The sequence below is a fragment of the Marmota flaviventris genome, chromosome 11 (genome assembly GCF_047511675.1).
Source record: "Marmota flaviventris isolate mMarFla1 chromosome 11, mMarFla1.hap1, whole genome shotgun sequence".
NCBI classification, from domain to species: domain Eukaryota; kingdom Metazoa; phylum Chordata; class Mammalia; order Rodentia; family Sciuridae; genus Marmota; species Marmota flaviventris.
Window position 1 is genome coordinate 78030243 of NC_092508.1, and position 16671 is coordinate 78046913.

Here is a 16671-nt window from a genome sequence, read left to right on the forward strand (position 1 = left end):
GGCTCATTCCTGGGTCTTCAGTGTGCTGACTCACTAGCAGATTTTGGATTTGCCAGTCTCCATAATCATGCAAGTCAATTTCTTAAAATAATCTCAGCATCTCTCAATATAGATCAGAGATATAATTCCTTCTTGCACAGTATATACATGGACTATCTATATATGTGTATGTGTGTATGTGTGTAGAGAGATAGGGGAAATATAATATGTATACAATACACACAAACACACACACACAAACACACACATTGTTGGTTCCATTTCTCTGGAGAACCCTATATCAATTAATAAAAAAGGCTAAATGATTTCTTGCTAATATCAGGCATGAAGAAAAAATATCTGCTCTTATAATTTTTATTCAATATTTATTTACTATTGTCCTAGAAATTCTAGCCTGTGTAATAAGACGAGAAAACAAAATTAAAGGTATTCAGTTTCAAACAGAAATAGTAATCTGTCTTTATACACAGATGACATGATTTTCCACATAGAAAATTTTATGGAATAGAATCTTTAAAATAGCAGCCAAAAGTAATATTTTAGTTTAACAAGGTTTCTAGATATAAAATACACAAGCCTCAAATAAATGTATTACTACATAGTAGGAATAAACCTTCAAAATATTTAAATAGACATAATATTCATAATAGCATCAAAAACATAAAATACTGCTGGGCACAGTGGTACATACCTGTAATTCCAGTGGCTTGAGAGGCTGAGACAGGAGAATCATAAGTTCAAAGCCTGTCTCAGCAAGGATGAGATGCTAAGCAACTCAGGGAGATCCTGTCTCTAAATAAAATACAAAATAGGGCTGAGATATGGCTCAGTGGTTGAGTGCCTCTGAGTTCAATCTCTGGTACATCCCCAGCCCCACAAAAAAAAAAAAGAAAAGAAAATATATATATATATGTATATAAATACACACATAAAAATTTTTATGTAAAAAAACTCATGTAAAATTTGAAAGCAAATCAGTGATTGTGGAAGGGAGGAAAATTGGGATGCAGGAATTCCAAAGATTCTCAGAGCACTTTTGGGGGTGTTGGATATGATCATTAACTTGATTATGGTGATAGTTTCACATATGCCAAAATCATATTGGACAGTTTAAATATATATGTACTATCCTATTATTATTAATTATACTTCAAATACACACACATACATATGTGTGTGTGTATATATATATATATATATATATATATATATATATATATATATAACACTTGGGAATAAATCTGACAAAAGATGTACAAGATACAAACCCTGAAAACCACAATATGTTGTATCCAAAGATTAGGAGATTTATTATTTTTAAGATGACAATTTCCCCAAATTCAACTACAGATTTCATGTATTCCAAAACTAAATCCCATAAGACTTTTTAAATAGAAGTTGGCAGGCCAATTCTAAAATTCATGTGAAAATACAAGGACCTAAAAAACAGAAAACAACTTGAAAAAGAACAACGGGTAAGGACTAATGCTACCTGATTCCAAGACATTACACAGCTATAGTAATCAAGAGAGTATGATTTTGGCATCAAGATAGGCAGGTAGGTCAACAAAATAAAATGAAGAATCCAGAAATATGGTCATAGATGTATGGACAATGGGTTTTAAATAAAGGAGTAGTGGCAATTGAATGAAAAAAAAGATAGTCTTTTCAGCAAATTATTATGGAACAACTCGATATCCACATGCAAAAACTGAACTTTGATACACACCCATACTATTACAAAGCAACTCAAAATGGATTATACACCTAAGTGTAAAATCTAAAACTATAAAACTTTAGAAGACAATATAAGAGGAAATCTTTGTTACCTTGGATTAAGCAAAGATTTCTTAGACATGTCTGCAAGAAAAAAAAATTAATAAATTAGACTTCATCAAATTTAAAACATTTATTTTCTTAAGGACACAATTAACAAAACAAAAGAAAGTGCAAAGCAGGAGAAAATAACTGCAAAAAAATTATATATATATATATATATGGGACTTGTGCCCAGATTACATGAAGAATTCTCAAAACTCAAAATAATGGACAAAATATTTGAACAGATGCTCAAGGAAATATACACATGGTTAATAATCACATGAGAAAATATTCAACATCATTCCTCATTAGGGATATGCAAAATAAAATCACAGTGACACCCCACTACAAACAATTAAAAAGAACATAACAAGAAGCTAGAGTTGTGGCTCAGTGGTAGAGCACTTGCCTTGCAAGTATGAGGCACTGGGTTCGATTCTAGCACCACATAAAAACAAATAAAGGAATTCAGTCTATATACAACTAAAATATTTTTAAAAAGAAATAACAAGTATTGGAGAGAATAAGGTTAACTAGAACTCTTATTCACCTCTGGTGGGATTGTAAAATGATATAATCACTTTGGAAAAATAGTTGGGTAAAATGTAAACATTTTAGTCTGGCACAATGGCTTCCACCTGTAATCCTAGCTATTCTGGAAGCTGATACAGGAGGATCACAAGTTCAAAGCTATCCCCTTAAGAGACCCTGCCTCAAAATAAAAATTAAAAAGGGCTGTATATGTAGCTCAGTGGTAGACTGTCCCTGAGTTTGATCCCCCACAAAAAAAGCAGCAGCAGCAGCATACACCCTACCATATGATCTAGCTATTTCACTTGATATTTACCCAAGAAATATGAAAACATATGTCCATATAAAGACTTGCTGTTCATAGGAGCTTTACTTAGAATGATCAAAAATAAATCAACTCTTGGGGTTAGGGATATAGTTCAGTTGATAGAGTGCTTGTCTCGCATGCACAAGGCCCTGGGTTCAATCCCCAGCACCAATATATATATATATATATATATATATATATATATATATATATATATATATATATATACTCTTCATCAATAAATAAAGTAATAAATAATTGTGTCATATTTCAAACAATGAAATATTACTCATCATTCAAAAGTTTTGTGACCCATTGATACATGAAGTATAACTGAATCTTAAAATAGTTATATGGAATAAGAAAATACTCACTCCAGTCAGAATGGCAGATATTATGAAGACAAATAACAATAAGTACTAGCGGGGATGTGGGAGAAAAGACACACTGGTGGGACTGCAAATTGATGCAGCCAATATGGAAAGCAGTATGGAGATTCCTTTGAAAACTTGGAATGGAACCACCATTTGACTCAGCTATCCCTCTCCTCGGTCTATACCCAAAGGACTTAAAAACAGCATACTACAGAGCACAACCACATCAATGTTTATAGCAGCACAATTCACAATAGCTAAACTGTGGAACTAATCTAAATGCCCTTCAGTAGATGAATGGATTTTAAAAATGTGGCATATACACACAAAGGAATATTACTCAGCAATAAAAGAGAATAAAATCATGGCATTTGCAGGTAAATGAAAGGTGTCGGAGAAGATAATTCTAAGTAAAGTTAGCCAATCCCAAAAAAACTAATGGCGAATGTTTTCTCTGATATAGGGTGACTGACTCATAGTTGGGTAGGGAGAGAGAGCATGGGAGGAATTGACAAACTCTAGACAGGGCAGAGCAGTGGGAGGGGAAGGGAGGGGGCAGGGGGTTAGCAATGATGGAGGAATGTGATGGACATCAATATCCAAAGTACATGTATGAAGACATGAATTGGTGTGAACATAATTTATATAGAGAGATATGAAAATTTGTTCTATATGTGTAATAAGAATTGTGATGCATTCCGCTGTCATATATTTAAAAACATAAAACTAATAAAAAAATTAAAAAAAGATAAGTCAGGTTTTAAAAAGTATATATACTATATAAATCTATGTAAAATTCGAGAGAGATTACAAACTAGAATACAAAATAGAGACAGAAAGCAAACCAGTGATTGTGGAAGGGAGGAAAATTGGGATGCAGGAATTCCAAAGGTTCTCAAAACACATTTGGGGGTGCTGGATATAATCATATGGTGATGGTTTCACATATGCCAAACCTATCATATTGGACAGTTTAACTATGTGCTGTTCTATTATTATTATTTATACTTCAATAAAACTGTTGCAAAATGTACTGTTAAGATAAGTCAAAGACAAAAATTTCCTCCATTCACTTCCTTTAAGAAACTTAGAACACTTTAACTACAATTTCTCCTCTCCTACCTTTCATGTTAATGTTGTCTGCTGCAACATGCAACTAAATCAGTGAGGGTCACTGCAGGTAAAATTGAGTTGGCATGAAATAATTACACAAAGACAGAAAGTGCCTTTTTCTTGGGGTCCAGTGGCAGCTCTCAACCTTAGGGGGTCCATTGGAAAGATAGATTCTTCATTTTTATAAAGGGGGACACAAAGAGAGGTTCCATGGAATGTTCTTTCCAAATAAGGCAAAGGGTCAGGCTTCAGGGGATTGAGTCTAGCTTCATGATGTCTTGTGGTCAGTAGACTGACATCTTGGCAAGTCACACCCATCTCAGGTGCTGTGTGGGATCAAAGGCAGATCCAGAGGAAAGTGCCCACATGTGTTGCATGGCCCAAAGAGCATGCAACATCAGGCCAGGCCTCTCATATACTCAAATGCTTATAGTTCACACACACACACAGCCCATGGCTGGCCCGCAACAGTTGTCTATGATTTTCACTCCTCTTTGTTTTTAATTCCTATTCACATTGGCCATTGGGAGTAATAATGCCAGCATGATCAATCCTTGTTTAGATTTAGATTTACCAATGTGTTTACAAATTCATTTGCATGTGTGCATTGTGGGGTGGGGAGAGAAGGAGGGAGAGAGATAATGAGGATACACCCCCAGGCTTTTTACTTTTTATTTTGAGATATGATCTCACTAAATTGCCCAGGCTGGCTTCAAACTTGCAATCCTCCTACCCCAGCCTCCTGAGAGTCTGGGTTTACAGGTATGTGCCACCTCTCTATGCTCATTTACTTTTTTGATGCTTCTTCTTCTTCTTCTTTTTTTTCTTATTTCTTTTTCTTTATCCTGAAATACATTCTGGTAATGTTTCTTTCAATGAGATTTTAGGGTTGCAAAATTATATGACATTTTTGCCCTCAGTCTTGAATATATTCTATTTGATTATAGAATTTTAGCTTGAAAAGTCCTTTCCCTTCCCATCCTGAAGATATTATATTATCTCCTAGCCCTTTTGGTGATAAGAAAGCTACTGACAGTCTAATCACAGCTTTTAAAAATACGTATTTAATCTTTTGCTCTCTGGTTTCTTTTAATATTTTTCCTCATCTTTGATTTTTCTACAGTTTTGTGTCAATGTGTCTTATAGATCTGTTTTTCTTGGTCAGGACTTGGCTTGCTTCCTTATTCGTTTCAGTTCTGAAAAATTCTTAGTCATTTTTTGTCTTTTAAATTGTTGTCTGTGTCACATTTTTTTCTTGTTTCAAAACACATCTGTTGATCTTTATTCTATCTGTGGTTTCTCAACAATTTTTTCTAGTTTTTCATATTTCTATCTCTTTGCTGCATATTATCTGATTTCCTTACAACTTCTGGTACAGAAATGCTTCTTGTATTTAAAGCCTCCTCTTTTCCTTATTCATTTCATTAGTAATATTTTGGGATGTTCCAGTTGATCTTCTGTTAGAAGTCCTGTTCTTTTTCAAGTTTACCTTTTCTCTTCTCATATTGTTCTACTTTTTAGTTGTGGTTTATAGTTCTTCTTTCTTAGTCTTTTCCATAAGATTAAGAGACTTTTGAAAAAAGACAAAATAATAATCTAGAAATATATATTCTGTTCTTCTGGATACACATTTATGATCTGCTTCTTTTTTGTTTAATAGTCATTAGGAATCCTAACTGTATCTTAACTAAATAGTGCCACCTTTGTAATTTAAAAAATGTCAGTAGATTCCAGCCCCTCCAACATTGTTCCAGTTAATTATTAACTATTTATAAATTTAAAAGCCCCAGCTCAGCCTGGAGTGTAGCTCAGTGGTATGGCACTTGCCTAGCATGCACCAGGTTCTGGGCTTGACCCTCAGCGCTAGGGAAAAAAACTCAGATCTTATCTGTATTCCTGAGATATCACCTAGTTTGGAAGATACATAACCTCCAAGTTTGGCAAAAATTCAAAAAAATTTTTTGAATAATTTAGAAATATCACAAACTTATAAACTTAATTTTATTTATATAAATATAATATACATTTGTAACACGTATATGTTGTGAAAAGAACATACTAAAGCTTTTTTTTTTGGGGGGGGGAGGTACTGGAATTAAACCCAGTGGCTTAAACACTGAGCCATATCCACAAACCCAGCCACGCACCCCCCCCCCCCTTTTATTAAGAGACAGGTCTCCTTAGTTGCTTAGGGCCTTGAAACTAAATTGCTGAGGCTGGCTTTGAACTCACAATTCTCCTGCCTCAGCCTCCCAAGCTGCTGGGATTACAAGAGTGAACCACCATGCCCAGCTCTAAAACTTCTTTTAAAATAGCTTATATAGTAAATAGATTTGTCTCTAATGGGATCAAAACACATTGGAAATTATAAATTACTGGTAAAAGAGGAAAAAATAGGTAAAATTATGAGACCTTCTGAATAGGCTCTCAAATATTGATACCTGCCCCCTACCTTGCTCCATCAGTTGGTCAGTTTAAAGATAGCTGAATTTGGTGAGATTATTATTATATTCTAGAAGTAATTTGAGATGTTCTGGATGCTTCTCTTGTGCAAAAACAAACAAAACCCCCACATATATCACAAAATGCAGGTCGCATTATCACCCACACTCCCTCTCCATCTTGCATTCCTGTACTTTACTACATCATCCAAAATCCTCCTTAATAGCCCACCTTAAAAATAAGTGGGAGAACCTTACAGCCTGTGATATCGGCAACAATGGCAACAACAAAGGAATGTGCTGCTGACTTACAGCATTTGTCTTTATTTCAGGGAGTCCTCTTAGCTTACCAACTTAATATTAACTGTCATCCAGGAGGCCAAGAGTTCCTGAGCTAGGCTGCGTTGGAATCCTGGGATGCCCCATCCACACCTGGCCTCCTTTGCAGATAAACACAGAACTCACAGTCTTCAAGGCCATCCATCTGGCACCTTTCAACAGTTCCCAAGTCTAAGAAAACAAATCCTTTGAAAAAAGAGTTCTTAAAACAAGAAAGCTCAAGGGGGCATTTTTGTTGCTGACTGCAACCACTTCAACTAGAATAAACTGCATAGGGGTAACAAGATAGAGAATTGAGTTTGCAGTTCCACACATATATAGTATACATATTACAAATACTAATTTTAAATTTTACTTACTTTTCTGATTTGTTCTTTGGGTGAGTCAATTTTTTAGGGTAGATTTATTTCAGATCTCAAGAAAAAAATGAGGCTTGTCCTTCTTATGTGAATCAATCATATTTTCTGAAATCAGTCCTTTCTTGCTCAACCCAATTTATGAGAAGTTATTTTTTTCTTTTCTCTCTTGTTGTGTTTAGTTCTTTTGAAGAAAATTTCACAGACCCATAATTATTCCGTCTACTGAATCAGAATTCCTTGACTTGGAATTTACATTCTGGAAGCTAGTATGAAGAAAAAAAGAGGTACTTAGTAGATTTGACCCCTGTCTATCTTCCTTAGTACGTGATCATGGGGAAATTCATTAACCACTTTAAGCCTAAGTTAATTTATCTATAAAACTGAAATAAGTACTTACATCAGCAGTTAATTATTAAGATTAAGGGAAATAACTTACATGAACCAATCATCAGCATCGTGCCCAATGTATGGTAGATATTCAGTAAGAAACATTTTCTTCCTTCTGTTCTTTTTTCAAGGTGGTGATGAATTTAGTCTTGAGTCTATTACTAAATACATGAAATTTTCTGCAGCACCTGACAAGGTAAAAAGGAGGATATGTAAACACATGTGACTTGTGTTCTAATTGCTCAGTATAAAATAATCAGGAAGTTTAGTGCCACTATTGAAGCAATCCAAACAGTATTTTCCAAACCTACTTGATAATAAGATTTACCTGGGATGTTTGTTGAAAATGCAAATTCCCATGTACCTTCCCTGGAAATTCTAATTCAATAGGTCTAGGCTGAGCCTTAGAATCTGTTTGTTTATTAACAAAAATCCCAGGTGGTTCCTTTTTCAGGCCAGCTTAGGAAACATTGATTAATTACTTGAGAGTGGGGAAATGATTCATCTGCAATTAAGTAATAATGCCCCTATGTAAGGAACAATGCCAACTTATTTTAAAGCCATTGAAAGATTATAGTATAAACACTGCTCTAAAAACTAAATTAGCTGTTATTTCAATCAGAAGGATTGTTGCTCTTAAAATATATTTGTATAAACTTTTAAAGTTTTTTTAAATGTCATCAGTTCTTCATATTTGGATTTGTTATAACTTTTAGCTTTTGGAGGAGAATAAAACATCCATTGATCATTGGTTTAATTATGTAAATTGTCTGATTACATAATTACTAGTTTAGGGGAAGCTTTGTCAGATGTCCAAAGATTGAGGTGGAATTTTGGTTATGCAGGTCTCTTCCTGCATGTCCCCCTTCACATTTATATACAAAAATAGGCTGAAGAGATGCCAAACATTACATTCTGCATGGAAGAAATTAAATTGTCCAGAGCTACTGAATGTTACTTAGACCATTTTGATTTTATCAAATTAATATTACTAACAAATATTTATTGCATTATATCATTCCAGTTGCAGTCATTTTCCAGGAGCAATTAAGATCAAAGAAAGTTCACTGGTGGAAGAAGAGGGAGAGGGCTGGGCAGCTAATTAGTACAACTAAAAGATCTCCCTCAAAGGATCCAGCTCTTTTCCCTGCTCTGTAATCACTAGTCACAAACACCTGCAGAGCTCATCTTCTCTCCAGAGAGCTGAACTCCACTAACCTAATGCATCTATATTAGAAAAGTGCTGATCACAAGGGCCAGATAGGCCTCTTTCAGCTCCAGTTTTTGTTGCCTGATTGTTTTGTTCCATCAATTTTAGGGAATGAGAAGTGTATAAGATTCTTAAATAAATCACTTAACATATTGAACTAAAATGCAAGAGGAAAAAACTAAGCCCCTAAAGGTATATCTACATTTATATCTAGAGATATACTTTTATTCCCCTTAAATTTCTTTTATACTGACAATGATTAAAAGTAGGAATTCAAAATATTAAAAATGCAATGGCAGTATGAGAGATGCATGGCTCTGAACAAACTATTCTGTAGTGAAAACTACTTTTTTTTTCCTATCACACCCGCCCCCCTTCTTGGAAGAGCACCCCTTCTATATCAACTTCCCCTCTCTCCATGCCATCCTACTATGAGCAAAGGAGTGGCCATAGTTCTGAAGCTCTCAGTTGACCTGGTGAGAGGTGGGAATCTAACTCTGGCTTAGCAATGACCCTTTCTCCCTCTCTGATGTTTGGACTTTGGACTAAAAGTATCAAGTTACCTTCTCTGAGTGGCTGAAGCTGTACACCATGAAGTGAAAATGTGGTTGCTGGCAAAGGAGATTGATAAGCAAAAAGAAAAGAAGCAGATGTAAATTATGTGCCAGAGTAAGAAATGGAGAGAAGACCTACCCGGAAAACCTTTCTATGCAAGAATAAGGCAGAAAGTTGGTAGTTTTTAAAAATCTCTAAGTCTCAGTTTCCAATAGTAGTATTTATTCCAAGCGGGTTTTGTGAGGAATAATTATGATAATTCATGTTGAATATATATTTGTTTCATAAATGACTAAACACTAGACTCAATACATGGAAAGTGTCAAATAAATATCAGCTATTAAGTGCTTATAGGACTGGACGCAGTGGCACTTACCTATAATCCCAGCGGCTGGGGAAGCTAAGGCAGGAGGAACATGAGTTCAAAGCCAGCCTCAGCAAAAAGCAAGGAGCTAAGCAACTCAGTGAGACCCTGTCTTTAAATAAAATACAAAAAAGGTCTGGGGATATGGCTCAGTGGTCGAGTGACCCTGAGTTCAACCCCCCATACCAAAAAAAAAAAATGTGCCTATAGGAATGGGGCTAAGAAATAGTAAGTGGAAAAGTGGGGCCCATATTCAAAGGACATGATGCAACAATTTCTGGCACTGCTTCTTGGGAAAATATTTCTTAAATTAAATTGACAGCTGGCTAGAATTTTAACAAAAGCATCAAAAAAAAAATAGAAAAGAAGAAAGAAAACCACAAAGGATGGCAAGTAGTGGCCCATAATTGCTCTGGTCCTAAAGAAAAGCAGGTGCTAGTGTTAATAATAATAATAATAAATAATTTACCCTGAGAGCTAACCATGGGCTGGGTAGGAACCTAAACAGTTTATATATGATGTTTTTAACACTCCTGTACTAGGCATCAGGTTTTTTTCTTATTCCTTTTTTGCAGATTAGGAAGGATACATACTGTTAACTGAGAGCTGGGTGTTCCCAGTGCCTCCAAAGCCACTGGCCAGTGTATTTAAGAAGTGGCTATTCCTAGCCCTTCATCACTACTTCTGTCCTTGGTTAACAGAACCTTGCTAGGTTGGGGGAAAGGCCATTTCCACACTACAGGAGTTCATCTTGAGCTAGAGGAGCATATTTCATTTTCCCCTTTGCTCTCTGAGTGTGGGTGTGTTCCAAGGTTCCGTTTCTTTTTCTTTTTTTTTTATTTTTTAGTTTTCGGCGGACACAACATCTGTGGTGCTGAGGATCGAACCCAGGCCGCATGCATGTCAGGCAAGCGCACTACCGCTTGAGCCACATCCCCAGCCCCCAAGGTTCCGTTTCAACCCTCCACTTTCCACTCTGTTCTGCTCCAAGGAAGTCGCCTGTCTCCCAAAAAGAAGCATGCATGGAGTTTTGTTTAACACAGAATTGCCATCAGAATCAGGATTTCTTTCCTTTTTTTGGAGGGGGAGGGGTACCAAGGATTGAAATCAGGGACACTCAACAACTGAACCACATCCCCAGCCCTATTTTGTATTTTATTTAAAGATAGGGTCTCACTGAGTTGCTTAGCGCCTTGCTGTTGCTGAGACTGCTTTTGAACTCACAATCCTCCTGCCTCAGCTTCCCTAGCCACTGGGATTACAGGCATGCACCACAGAAACTAGCCAGGATTTCTTTCTTTTTAGCCTTATTCTATCTGTGATTCTTGACTCTTGATTCCTGAAACCTTCTGCTCAGTCTCAATCATTGCTTTGCCCTGACTTATGGAATTACTGTTATTAATATTATTTTTATTTTATTTATTTTTTATGTATGTATGTATGTATGTATGTATTTTGATACTAGGGATTTCACCCAGTGGTGCTTTACCAGTAAGCAACATCCCCAACTATTTTTATTTTTTTAAATTTTGAGACAAGATCTCATTAAGTTGTTGAGGGCCTTGAACTTGTGATCCTCCTGTCTCAGCCTCCTGAGTAGCTGGGATTACAAGTGTGCACCACTGTGCCTGGCTTGTTCTCATTGGGAGTGTTTACTTGTCTAACTTTAGTTACTTATGATCACAGCTTCCTAGAAAAACCCAGGTCCGTTTGTTCCCCAAACCAGCATTTCCTGCCTCAGCCTATATCCTAGACTACCAACCTGTATCCTTGACTCATTGCCACTTATACCCTGACATCTACAGTGACCTTGTGACTTTCCCCAATATGGGAAATGGCATCATTCTCTCCCAGTGTACTAAAGTTCACACCTTGCAATTCTGCCTGACTGGCATCTCTGTTGTTGTTCACTTAATTTTTCATTCTGTTTTTCTCCTATAGGCCATCCTGCTTTGTTCTACATGCTGCCTTGCTACAGCTTTCTTCTTTGAATCTCTTTTCACTCTGGAACATCCCAAACGGAGGCTCCAGGATAAGGAATCACATTGTAATTATGCCCACTGCTTTCTTAAGCTGCTGTTGAACCAGAGCTAAACTCTTTGAGACTCAAGGCATTGCATTAACTGTTCTCCCTTCCTCACTACCTTATCTAACTCCTTTTTCCCAGATGTGGTAATCTCTGAGTAAGTCCCCAGACTCCTGCTCAACACAGAGCTCTCAAATGACTATTCTCAAAAGTCTTTCTTGACTAAACTCATTTCTTACTATCACTTCTGATCCTTCCTAAATGCAAAGAAAACAAACATATTGCATTACCTTGAACATACTTATGTTATCCAGATGCCATGTCTTTTTTCATCTTCCCAATCAGCTTATAGATTCTAGCTGCAGAATGATGAGTTTCACAGTGTGATTCACAGTCCATCTGTACTTGAATCATCTGGAGTGCTTTAGGAAAATACAGATTTTTGCTCCATCCTCATAAATTAGAATTTGATGGTAAGTACAAGGAGTATAGATTTTTTTTTTTTTTATCAGAAATTGAACCCATGGGCGCTTATACACTGAGCCACATCCCCATCCCACTTTATATATTTTATTTAGAGACAGAGTCTTGCTGAGTTGCTTAGGGCCTCACTAATTTGCTGAGCTTGGCTTTGAACTCATGATTATCCTGTCTCAGCCTCCCAAGCCACTGGGATTGTAGGTGTACACCAACATGCCCAGCCAGGAGTATGGATTTTTAATAAGCTGACGTTACTATGTTTAAAGACTTGGGGAAGCATTGTACTGGAGAATAGATGTTATAATTGTAGTATTTTTTGTTTGTTGTATTTTGTTTTTAATGCCTCAGGTACTTCTAGAACTATGCTTGGAACATAGAAGATTTTCACTAATTGCTTGTTAGATTAAGGATTGAATAAATTTAACTTTAGATATGGGAATTCTCCCCTACTCAATGAAAATATTTGTAATTTTTACTAAATGTGTCCATCATGCCAACTTCAATTAGTATAATCCACATTCCTTTTATGAGTTGAACAGCCTAAATCTCCTTTGGATTTTGCTTTTCCTAAGATAATGTAATTTTAATTTACTTTGGTCATGATAAAATATCATATCAAATTGGTTCAAAACTCTCAAGGTGTTATTTAATTCAGTTTAGACCTCTCCTGAGTGGGAGGTAGAAAAGTTCTAATAATAACTGGTAAAAAAAATACCAAAATGATTTTATAAGCCAGGTAATTAAATTCTGTGTTCTACCATATTGTTACTTTAATATATATTTACTATATATATGTTCATACTGTTATTGCAAGCAATACATGGAAGGAACCAATGATTCCCTATTGCTGCCTGGGATACAATTATTATTAATATTTTGGCTTTTTTTTATTCGGTTAGGTTAAGAGGCTCGTTTTGCTCCCTAGCCTTGGCCCATTTAAGGCTGGAGACTCCAGGTAGATTCTTTGGATAGCTAACTTTAAAAGGCCTCTAATGCACACAATTTCTATCAGCCTAGCCCATTAATACCTAAGCTTCCCTCCAGTCTGTGTCTAACAGATGTTGCTTTGATCTCTTTGCTAATTTACTCTGACTCTGAACATGTGAAAAGGGAAATGGAACAAAGGTGATGTAACTATGAGCTTTAACTCTGTATTGCTTTTCATCTTTACAGTGACTTTATGAGGAAATTTTTCTTCCCACAACATAGCGGACACAATTGAGGCTACTAGTGGTGGAAAAATTGTCATATAGTGCCATGACAAACATATGCAGCTGTTAATTCAGAAATTGGGGAGGGGCAATGAGGGATTAAGAAAAACACACGATGGATGCTACCCCTAAACATGGAGGACTGAGGAACTTCCGGATCCTAGAGCCTAAACATGGACGTGCAACTGAGGAACTTCCGGATCTGGGGGCCTAAACATGGATGCCTGAGTCACTTCTGCATCCCAGAGCCTAAACATGGATGCCTAAGGAACTTCTGGATCTGGGGGCTTAAACATGGACATGTACCCAAGGAACTTCCGGATCCAGGGGCCTAAACATGGTCGTGCACCTGAGGAACTTCTGGATCCGTGGGCCTAAACATGGACACCTGAGGAACTTCCAGTCCTAGAGCCTAAACATGGACGTGCACCTGAGGCACTTCCAGATGCTAAAGCCTAAACATGGATGTGCGCCCGAGGAATTTCCGGGTGCTATGGCCTAAACATGGATGTGTGCCCGAGGAACTTCTGGATCCGGGCGCCTCAACATGGACGTGTACCTTTGGAACTTCCGGATCCGGGGACCTAAACATGGACGTGTCTCTGGAACTTCTGGGTCCTTGTGCCTATAAAGGGCAGGGCGTGACTCTCAGAAGGGATGTGGCCCATGAAGGGGAGCGGAGTATGGGGCCTGTTGGGGGGCAGACTGAGCTGTCGCACCCTGAACTTGAATGTGATGGTGGCCTCACTTCCCGGCCTTCCCCTGGATGTTACTTCCTCCCCTTCCAGGAGGTGCCGGGAAGGAAGTGAGACCAGGCGCAGGGGCCAGGCCCTAAGGAGGGACACCTTTTTTCTCCTCAATTAGCCATGTGCCTGGCCTGGCTGGGGACAGGGACGTCTTGTGACACTGGCTGCCTCCTGCATCCCTGCCCCAGGACCTCAGGGACCACAGGCAGAGACAGTCGTTGATTCTCCCCTGGCCGCTGACCCTTAGTCCCGAGGTCTGCCCAGGGAGAGCTCTATCTCCCAGAGGGTCAGGGGTCCCATGTGACCTGCTGCTCCTTACCCACCATCATCCTGGGCGAGCACAGGTCAGGACACCAGACGCTACTGAGAGTGACATCTCCTAAATGGGCGGTTGGGGACTTTGCCTCTGTCCCCAGGCCTTAGACATCGGATGATCCCCCCCAGAGACAGAAAATAAACCCACACTGCCCAAGACTTATTTTTAAGCTTTGGATTCTGAAATTTTCCTGCTGCCACCTTCTTTGTGAAGCCAGTTTTTCAACAAAGACAATATTCCGGGGGAGGGGGGCAGGGAAGCAACAACATGGAGTTAATCAAACCAAGCTGACACATCTGGTCCTCCAAGAGAAATCTGGATTGGAGGGAAAACAGCCATTCTCAACTGGCGAAATAGTGAAGTTCCCTTGTCCTTATTTTGTGTAAGAAAAATAAATAATCTGATGTTAACTCATCAAATTATTTTTGATGAGTGCTTGGCTCATAGGAAAACTGATTCTGTTTTATGGAATGAAGTGTTACCTGATTCTAAAATTAAAAATGAAGCCAATTAAGATTGTTAAATTAAAAAAAGAAAAAAGAAAAGAAAAACACACGAGAGAATCACAGACTTAGGACCTCTGGACTGCTCTGATGCTGAATACCTTAACTGTCCACACCTCACCTGATAGAAAACAAAGATTTTGGGTTATTTCCCCCAACTTTACCACTTTCAGCAGGAAACAGCTTAGAGATGTCATCGCCCATTTTTTCGTAGAAATGGAATGTAGAAATTGACAGTGGGGAAATGTAACAGTGGTCCACTTTACACTTTGAATATAGCCCTTGCTGCTCTGCCACTGCAATATATATATATATATATATATATATATATATATATATATATATATATATATGAACCTTTGTTTTTACTTATTTATATGCGGTGCTGAGGATCAAACCCAATGCCTCACACATGCTAGGCAAGCACTCTGCTACTGAGCTATAGCCCCAGCCCCACTGAAACTTAGTTTTAAAATGCACAAGTTTCATTCTCTTTCTCTTTCCCTGCTCCTACCTAATCTCAACTGCTCCCTAATTCCTGGAGAAACAGGATTAACTTTCTTCCCATTTTAGGCAGATTTATCTGTTCTTGAGTACACACCCACCATAAGAACAAAGTAATCCAGACTTTGGGGATGATACCAGAAGATCTCAGAAATGACTATCTCCCAATTAACAAGTGAGTTACAACTCCAACTGAGAACACGTGGAATGTAGCCTTTGAATCCACTTATTTAAAAGTCCCCTGTTCCTTCTGTGTTTCTCCTTTGCTAGCAAAGCAATAAACCTTCCTTTTCCTTTTCCTCAAAAAGAAAAAGAAAGAAGCTCACAAACATTTAGAGAGAAAAGCAAGATCAGGTGGGAAACTGAACTCTCATTGAGAAAAGTGACCCAGAGGTGGCTCCACACATTTATTATATAGGTTTTATCCTCACAAGGTTATTTGTGAGAAAGGTTCTGAGAAGCAGGCAGGCTGGAAGGTCACAGCATAGATGAGACATTATGGTTATCTTGCTATGCTCAGAATCCTCTATTCCAAGGAGTCAGTGTCTGCATTTCAAGGTCAGAGTTGATATCTCTGGATATTTGCCCAGAGAGAGACCAAGGGCTAGTACTGCCATAGCAGCTGGGAAGTGTTAACCCTGTATTTTTGCACAGGGGAAATACTAGGACAAGTGCACTACAACCACAAGGCCATCAGACACGTTGATCATTGCTCCCCACAAACCAGCACCCAATTTCCCATTTCTTTTGTCTATAGGTTTATTTATTTTGTACTATACCATGCTGCTTTATGGTTTTATTTTGCCAGTTCTTGAATTTATTTCTACCCTCCCCCTCAAATGTGTTTTGCCCATGGGCATGTTTTGGTCAGTCTATTCAGAACCTGTCCTGCCAGTAGTTCCTTAGCAATCAGATGCTCTTTTGATTCTCTGCCACTGAGGAATTCTTTCTTCTACCCTCTGCCAACTACCTTTCCTGGTCAGTCTTGCCTAAGCTTGGGCACCAGAGCAACACCTACAGAGCCAACTCAATAATATGCTCCTCCTCCTCCTCCTCCTCCTCCTCTTCTTCTTCTTCTTCTTCT